We start from the raw sequence: 6,138 nt of genomic DNA, 5'->3' as shown, positions 1-6,138 counted from the left end.
CTCTGGCATGTCAAGCACTTGCTGACCCACTCCGCTACTTCTCTTTTCATGGTAGGCCACCAATAATATTCCTTAAGGTCACGGTACATCTTCATACTCCCTGGGTGGATTGAATATTTGAAGTTGTGCCCTTCGTGCAGCAGCTCGTCCTTTAACTCTTGCACATTTGGAATCCAAATTCAGGACGCGTACCTCATGATCCCTTTCTCGTCCTTCTCACATCTCACTTCCTCACCGGTCAATGTTCCTCTTTCTTCTCTCATCTTCTTTTCCTGACATACTCGTATCTTTTCAGTCAGTTCCGGTACTAGCTTAATCTCAAATAATCCTTCTGTTCCTTTACCGGTCATTCTCACGTCAATTTCCATTTTTCAAAATTCTTTAATTAACTCCTCAGATGTCATTATCATTTTGAGTCTTTCCTTCCTACTAAGGGCGTCAACCACCACATTGGCCTTACCCGGGTGATATAAAATTTCATAATCGTAGTCCTTAATCAACTCTAACCACCTCCTCTGTCTCATGTTTAGTTATTTCTGAGTAAAAATATATTTGAAGCTCTTGTGATCTTTGTAAATCTCGCATTTCTCACCGTACAGGTAGTGTCTCCAAATTTTCAGGGAAAACACTGTGGCTACTAATTCTAGATCGTACGTCGGGTATCTGCTCTCATACTCCTTCAATTGCTGAGAGGCATACGCTATAAGCTTCCCGTGCTACATAAGCACACATCCTAGTCCTTTATGCGATGTGTCGCTGTATATCACAAACTCTCCCTTTCCGTCAGGAAGAGCGAGCACTAGTGCTGACACCAGTCTCCTTTTCAGTTCCTGAAATCTTTCCTCTCATATCTTTGTCCATACAAATTTTTCTGTTTTCCGGGTAAGTCTAGTCAGTGGACCGGCTACCTTAGCAAAGTCTTGCACGAATCTCCGGTAATATCCTGCTAAACCCACAAAACTTCTAACCTCTGTTGGGGTAGTCAGTCTTTCCCAATTGGATACCGCCTCTATCTTGGCGGGGTCAACTAAAACTCCTTTGCTACTCACCACATGCCCTAAGAACTGAACTTCCCTTAACCAAAACTCGCATTTCGAGAACTTGGCATATAATTTCTCATTCCTCAAGATTTCTAAGACTATCCTCAAATGTTCAGCATGTTCTTGCTCTGTCTTTGAGTAGATTAGAATATTATCTATAAAAACTATCACACATATATATATGTACTTTTTGAACACTCTGTTCATCAAATCCATAAAGGCTGCGGGTGCATTGGTTAGCCCAAACGATATGACTAAGAACTCATAGTGTCCATACCTAGTGCGAAAAGCGGTCTTTGGTATATCCTCAGGTTTGATTTTCACTATGGGTATGTCCTGTATGTTAGGAACTTCCTTCTTAGTATCCATCAAATAAGCCAAATAGGCCTCGTTACCTTTCCTTAACAATCTTTTTGCCTGTAGCATGGTCAAAAATTTCTGGGTCTGTCGTTGACCTCTAAACACTACTTCTTTCCCATTTTGCACTCTTATCTTCACCCTCTTCCGCTCATAATCTATTTGCGCTCCATTACTGGATAACCAATCCATTCCTATGATTACATAAAATTCTCCTAACGTAAATAGGATTAGGTCAACCTCGAAGACTTTCCCTTCTAATTTCAACTTGCATTTAGGGTGTACTTGATTCACAGGAATTAATTTTTTGTTTGCTATTTCTACTTGTAATACCTCACGTAAGGGTACGACGTTAAGTTTTAACTTTTTAGCAAAATCTTGAGATATAAATGGCTTGTTCGCTCCAGAATCAAATAGGACATTTGCATGTTCGGAATTTAACAGAAGGGTACTTGCTATCACGTCAGTGTTCCGGACAGCATCCTGAACGGTCATGTTGAAGGTCCTAGCAGCTGGGGGCCGGTTGGATGCAGCTTTTCTCATCCCTGAGGCTGGGGGCTTCAATGTTGGGAAATCCATCCTCATGTGCCCTACTTTCCCACATTGAAAACATGTCATACTAGGTTGGTTGCAGTTGTTGGCAAGGTGTCCGGTTTGGCCACACTTATAGCATTTTATAGGGGGTCTCTCCTGCCTGCACACTCCAAGGTGTCTCCTCTTACAGATTTGACACTCTGGTATTGGGGCGCGGGGTTGGCTATAAAATATTGCCCTAGATTGTCCGCCGCCCTGGCCAACACTCCCACTTGGGCTCTTTCTGAATCCGGGGTCTCCCACAGGGTAGGACACCACTCCCCTGACGAACCTGATTGGAAGGCTCCTGTTCCCGGTTCCCCCTCCTTGACTTCCTATCTTCCTCTTACTATTTTCCTTTTCCTTCAAACTTTATTCACTGCCAGCTTCAACAATCGAGGCTTTCTGTACTAAGGTGACGTAATCTGTCAGCTCTAGTACTGCCACTCGGTTCTGGATCCACTGTTTCAGACCAAGCTGAAACCTTCGTGCTTTCTTCTCTTCGGTATTCACAAACTCAGGCACAAATCGGGATAACTCAGTAAACTTGGCCTCATATTCTGCCACGGTCATCTTATCTTGTTTCAACTCTAGAAACTTAATCTCTATCCGGGTTTCCATAAACCTAGGGAAATACTTGTCTATGAACAATCGGGTAAATCTATCCCATAGAATCACAGCATCAGTTTCGAGGTTTCATTTGGACTCCCACCAGTAATTTGCTTCTCCTTTCAGCATGTAAGAAGCAAAAATGGTCTTGTGTCATTCTTTCACACCTAGTATCTCGAAGGAATTTTTTATTTCCTTGAGCCAGGCCCGTGCTTCAACGGAGACGGCAGATCCTAGAAACTCTGGGGGTTTGAGGGATTTGAATGCCCTGAAGGCAGTGGCTGCAGTCTATTGGGCAGCACGTGGCTGTGGTGGAATGGGTTGCTGGTTCAGATTTTCCCTTAAAAGATCCATAAACTCATTCATTGGGTTCCTCCCTTAATGGATATCCTCAGCCTCTTCTTCTACATATTCTTCCTCATCATATTCATTATAGTCTAGGTCCTCTTCACTTTCTTTATTCACTACCGGGTCAGGTTCATTCTGTTGTTGGTTAACAAATTCTGCGGGTTATGCCCTGGTTCCTCTTCTACGGGGTGGCATTGTTCTGATAATGAAATTTTTTCAATATAGTTGCAAATATTTTTACAATTGGATTAATTTATTCATATGTAAGCATGTCATTTATTATCTAGCATGTTTTTATCAAATGCAATAATATGGAAATCAATTTCTTAATAACTGCTAGATATATATACCATAGGGTCTCCCAATTATATCTTGGGGACAAAACAACTACCCGAATTCATATATGGCCTGATTATAATACATCATTACTTATCCTGAATACTGAAATGCAAATACATAAACCGTGCACCCTGAAGGGCTAGGAACGCCATCTACTACTAGCTATCCTATCAAAATTGGTGATAAGTCACCCAGCCTTCTTCAAGGTCCATAAATAGTCACTAGTCCCTTAGTCACTGTCGATGCGCGTGAGGTCTCGAACCCTCCTCATCGCTCCTGCTAACATCAGCTCTGCATCAACTACCGGGATGTATCCTCCCACCGCCGTCATCCTCATCTGAACCCGGGTACGGAGCTCGATCCCATCAATCTCTCTGCGGGCTATAGCTGGGCAAGCAGCTCTGAAGTCCCCTGGATATCCTAGTCTAATGGCTCTCTCAACTGTCAGCGCCTGTCATAGCTCTATGATGCAGGCAGATGTCGCGGTGAGTTCAGTGTTAAGCTGAGCCACTATCTAATCGTGTACAGCTACATGTATGGTCGCCGGGGGTGGTAGAGGTGAGTCTGGGTCGCTAGAGGATATGTCATAGGCCTCGTACGTCTGTGCATCCATCCCATCCTCCTCGTCATCATCAGTATAGGGCAAAGTACTCTGCATCCCTGAGTATGGTGTAGGAGAGCGAACAGTCGGGAGAGGGTGCATCTTTATATCCCTCCAGCCTAAGCCATCTCCTTGGGGCATCTCAACTTCATTAGTTATGGGGACAGGAAGGTCAATCTCCCCCTCCAGGGCATCCTCAGTAGGGTCATCATCTGAGTCATCAAAGGTTGGGTCCTCTGGCTCGGGAGTAGGATCATGTTCAGGGGCCATAACATTATGAACAGGGTCAACCTCCCCCATAGGCTCCACTGGTACCTGACAAAATAGGCAAGCTTTTACTAACTTAGAGTCGGAATTCCCTTGAGGGTAAAAATGTCAAGACTACCCATGTATCCTGAAAATGAACTCAACTTGAGCTCTAATTGATTATTTATTATCCTTATGTCTACGTATTTTATATAGTATAGTTTCCAAGATTTGATAACCTAAAGCTCTAATACCATTTCTGTGACGCCCCAAAATTCGGGGTCAGGGATCTCGGAGGCCACGCCATCTTAATCACTATATACCACATACGACCCCACACTTATCACACATACACACACATACACACAATTACAGTTTATTCTCTTGGAAACGTACCATTCATTACTAGATTAAATTAAACCACAAAGTGATAATTATTACAACCCAAAAGTAATTAAGTGTTACCGGGGAATAACCTTTAAGTAAGGCTAGTCCGTCGGAGAAATATTTGTTTCTTATATATTACCTTACATAAGTCATACTTGTAAATAAGCCGGACTAAAAACAACTGAAAACCAATCCAGCTTATTCGGTCTACCTGTGGTACAACACCAAACATCCTACGGAACAGCTGGTCGTTTCCTACCCGTTTCCTGGCTATGAGTTTCATGATAGGCATCTTAATTCATTGTTGTGTTGTGTCAATTTAAGAAAACAAGTGTGAGTTATAATGCCCAGCATAATAATGTACAGTATGAAATGACTGTATGAAAAAATTCAAGTAAACTGTCATATATGATATTTATGTTTTATTCAAAAATAGTTTTCCTTGGTGATACACACCTTCTTATAAAAACAATTCTTTAGTGGATTTATTATCCTGCGAATACCTTAATGATAAACCCAGCACCTAGGCTTGGGTTATGGTATTGCATCATAATTCCAATTGGAAGAATAGGACATTCACTGGAGCCACCGCATACGATGATCAGTCGTACTACGAAAATAGTAACCTTTTCTACATGTAGATGGATGATTCCCTTTTATTATCGGTTATCATCCTGGCCGCATTCGGGCCTTTTCTGTGTTCGTCCCTCTCAGGTACACACTTCGCGTCTATCCCTCTCAAGACACGGTTTTTACGTCCATCCATGTATTAACCCCAAAATTTTGAACTTTTTGTAACCCTTATGAATAGTGTTTTAGCTGAATGAGAAAACTTTTCATGCCACACTATGTAGGGGTTCTGTTATGGATATTCTGAGAGTTTATTAGTACTCTATATGGTATATAAGTGTATGTAAAGATCGTCAGAATCCAATTCCGAACACTTTGGTTTTTCCCGGAAATCCACTAGATACGGAAAGAATTGAGTAAAAGGTAACAGGATAAAAAGGATTTAAATTAAAGGATTATAATAGAGGATCATAAAAAGGAATATAATGTATTGAGAAAGGTTAAGGGAACCTAAGTAATAAGATCCCGGGTATGATCCTTCAAACGATAAACGAAAACGAAAGTTAAGCGAACCGTATAACAGATCAGCGGTCATTAGGCAAACAATTAGGAAGTTAATCAAAAGGGATTAGAGAGAGTGATGTCACCCAACCAATGAGAAGAGGACAAGGAGGGAAAGATGACATCACAACATGACATAGGCATGACATGGGAAGGAAGGAGATGTGGTGGATTATTAACCACACAAAATCAAGGTTAAATTGGTAATTAACCAAAAACAAAACAAAACCAAATCAACCAAGCCAAATAATTCATTATTGATCAAAACAAAAAGAAACCAAGGCATTATTTTCTTCATTAGCTCTCGGCTTTTTACTATTCTAAAGGCAAGAAAATTCAAAATCAAAGATCCAAGCTTCCTAAATTGGTGAGTTAATTCCCTAATCATCCTTATGCATAGTTAGGGCTATATCATGAGTTTAAGCCATCAATTCTTTCTCAATCTTCTTCATTAAATCAATGAAGACAATGAATAGTGTTTTCAAGGTTTTTAACTTGAATTTTTCT

This window comes from Apium graveolens, chromosome 10 (assembly GCF_009905375.1).
Source record: "Apium graveolens cultivar Ventura chromosome 10, ASM990537v1, whole genome shotgun sequence".
Classification (NCBI taxonomy): domain Eukaryota; kingdom Viridiplantae; phylum Streptophyta; class Magnoliopsida; order Apiales; family Apiaceae; genus Apium; species Apium graveolens.
This window is presented reverse-complemented; position numbering follows the sequence as displayed.